Raw genomic sequence first — 3,538 nt, forward strand, 5'->3', positions numbered from 1 at the left:
CAGTCTGCCTGATAAGTTACCAAGAGTAGGCCGATCTGAGATTATCACGAACAGAATTGCACGCATGGTGAAATTCTCACGTCTGTACTCATCTCATACTCGTACGCCATCTTTCCACAGTACAAGAAGATCTTCAACCAATAGTTTGAGGTACACATCCATATCATTGCCTGATTGATTCGGCCCACTAATCAACAAAGGCATCATAAGGTATTTCCGCTTCATAGAAATCCAAGGTGGAAGGTTGTAGATATAGAGAGTCACAAGCCAAGTGCTATGAGTACTTCTCGTGTTGTCGAAAGGATTCATCCCATCCGTACTCAACTCGAACCTTATATTCCTCACTTCATCTCTGAATTTCTTGTATTTTGTATTTAATCTCCTCCATTGCATGCCATCAGTAGGGTGTATAACCATTCCATCTTTCTTGTGTTGTTCAGCGTACCATCGTATCAACTCGACATTTGCTCTGTTAGCAAACAATCGCTTCAAACGAGAGATTATAGGGAAATACCAAACCACCTTACAAGGAGTCTTTTCTTCTTTCTCTTCACCCCCACGCCATCACTCTCGATATCATCAATATTGCGCTTGTGCCATGGTGCATTGCAAACATGACACATTTCCAAGTCTGCATCCTCGCCGTGAAACAACTTGCAATCGTTTTCACATACATGTATTTTCTCTACTTCCAATCCCAACAGGCAAACAATATAGTTGGCATGGTACGTGTTTTTGGGCAACACGTTCCTCTTTGAAAGAAATTCCCTCAAGAATTCTAACAATTCATTGAAGCCCTTATCGGCCCAACTATTGCTAACCTTTTTTGCATCAGTGTCAGTACCACATGCAACTTGATGTGCTCATCTTTACAGTTCGGGTAAATTTGTGTTTTAGAGTCCTCTATCATGCGCTGATACTTTTGATATTGTCTTTCACTGGTGAAGTCCTCCTCTCCATCACGCAACATTTGTTCTATGTCGTCTTCATTGTTGCCAACAGAAGTGTCCTCTCTATCGTTCTCGATTAAAGTATCTTCAAATACCAACATATCGAAGTCTTCGTTAACCGTCATATTGTTTTCTCTGTCTTCTTTATCTGTTGGTTGCCCTTCATGCCCAACATCTTCAAGTTCACCATGCTCAATCTAACGGGTATAGCCAACTTTGAAACCCCTGTGAATCAAGTGCGCATGGATCTGCTCTATGTTCGAAAACGGCTTCTCGTTCTTGCAATCGACACATGAACATCATATATAGTGATCGTCACACTTCCTTTTTGGCTTCTTGTACGCCGCGACAACCTAAAAAAAGCCTCAACGCCAACAACAAACTCTGGCACTTGATCCTTATACATCCATGACAAGTTCATCTTTAAATCATTATAATTAAACCAATTCAACTTATAATCATTAAATATTTCAAAATCTATAACAAACTCTAGTCTGCGTGGAGATAAGGCATTCTCGGCCGGGATTCTTGCTTCTCCATGCCTAGCAAGCTTCGAGACGGTCTTCTCCATCGTATGTGCATCGGGCTTCATCCTTGGCTCGTGGACGGCTCAGTCTTCTCGGCGGCGTAGCTCGACGGCATGAGAGAGTGGAAGAGAGAGCGGAGCTGGAGGTAGGGGATGAATCGGGCTCGACGAGCAAAAGGCGTGGCCTTCAGTCCAGGGAAGGAGAGAGGAGGGGAAAGCCGGTGGCGAGCTAGGCTTGCTCAGGCCGAAACAAGGAGAGGGGAAACAGAAGGGAGAAAAGAGAGATGGGCTTTGGGTCCAAACAAACCAATTCATGTATATACACACATATATAGTGTATATACATATACCTATATTAGCTCACACATAATCAAACAAGCAATCAGGAATATATGTATATATATAAAAATTTTATTTTTATTTGATAAGTTTTTTATTTCTATGGTTTTAAGAACTTGGGTTGTTACACCAAACAATAATTGAACCATTAAGAATTGATACTAAAATCGACTACTAGTACCAGTTCACGTTACAAACTAGTAGTGATATAAATATTACAAACTGATACTGATACATGAACCGGTATTAATAGTCGGTATCAATATTGGTTCTAACTACGAATCATCACTGATAATCTGTTTTAGCGCCGATTCTAATCGTAAACTGATAATTACTATGGTAACTAAGGATCTATTTGTTTGAGCTTCTACATGTAGCTTTTCTGAAAAGCTGTGTTTTTTGTTTTTCTGAAAAACTATTTTTAGATTTTAATTGTTGAATTTTACAATAATTTTTTAGTTTCTCAGCACACTACTTCTCAGAAAACTACTCTCAGCTAGCTTCTAGTTCATTTCCTCGTAAGCAAACTTATGAAGAAACTAAAAGGCACTTTTCAACGAATCTATTTATTTAAATTTTTAGCTTTTAGATTTCTGACAGAAACAGAAGTCAAAAACAGTCTTAAAAAAAAACCTAAACTCAATCTTATATCTTCCGAGGGCAATCTTATCCCACTCACCCTCTCTCCTCTCATTTCTCCTCTCTCTCTAGATCTCTCCTCTGTCTCAATCCAGTCTCAATCCAGGAGTAGGATGTGGCGCCGACGGTGCCGGTGTTGATCTCTCCTCTGCACGGTGCGGCGGGATGAAGATGGGGGATGCGGCGCAGCGCTGGCGATGGTGGACGCACGGTTCTGCGCGGCAGACGCGGCGTCACTGGCCGTGGCGAAGACTGAGCATGTCCGGGAGCGACTTCCGACGCGCTCGTGCTGCGCGTGGATGGCGTGCTGTTCAGCCTCCGCAGACGGTGCTTCCTCGTTGACGCCGACGGCCGCCCCGTCCTCACCGTCCAAGAATCGGTCTCGATCTCCTTGCCCCATTTACTTGTTCATCCCCAAACTTAATCTCTCTCTCTCTCTCCGCCTGTCCTGACGTGCACTGGTTGGTGTGGCCATGGATTGGGTGCCGGCGCTGCTGCTGCAGATCGACCGGCGATTCATCGTGGTGAGCGCGCTGCTGGGGAAGAACACGTATAGCGTCACCGTCAACCAGGCATCGACTACGCTTCGTCGTCGCGCTCATCGTCATCCTCGACGAGATGCATTACCAGCGATGACACACACAGCAGTTTTGATCCGAAGCCTCAGTTTTGCTGCCCCTGACAACTCGAAGCATTTTGTACTTGTATTGAGGCCTTGTTGTCCTGTATGTCTATGCAAATGGTTCTAACCCAGCGTTAAAGTTACCGACCGGAGCTTGGTTATTGAAAATTCACGATAACCGCGGTTACCGCTCAAAAATTCAAAAAAATCGGAGAAAATTCATTTGGCAAAATTTGAAATTTGAAAAAAAAATCGCGATTTTAGCCGTTCGGTAACCGGTCTTTTCTCAAATTTTTCGCATTGTTGTTAACCGCTCAGTTTTCTTGGTAACCACTCGGTTTTCTCGATTTATCGGGCGATTTTCTCGATTTTCAGTGAAGTTCAAAAAAAAACCTAAAAATTATTTGAATCTTCTAAAATCAATAACTAATTCATCTGAGCTTCAAATCAAGTGAAACAAAT

General features: G+C 42.8%; 1 long non-coding RNA gene across 1 annotated transcript; it reads left to right on the forward strand.

Moving 5' to 3' along the window:
* Window positions 1-2,457: 2,457 nt before the first annotated feature.
* LOC133888636 (uncharacterized) lies at window positions 2,458-3,219 on the forward strand. The gene is made up of 2 exons (XR_009903808.1): window positions 2,458-2,833; window positions 2,958-3,219. It is a non-coding gene; the product is annotated as an uncharacterized LOC133888636 (long non-coding RNA).
* Window positions 3,220-3,538: the final 319 nt, after the last annotated feature.

This window comes from Phragmites australis, chromosome 1 (assembly GCF_958298935.1).
Source record: "Phragmites australis chromosome 1, lpPhrAust1.1, whole genome shotgun sequence".
NCBI classification, from domain to species: domain Eukaryota; kingdom Viridiplantae; phylum Streptophyta; class Magnoliopsida; order Poales; family Poaceae; genus Phragmites; species Phragmites australis.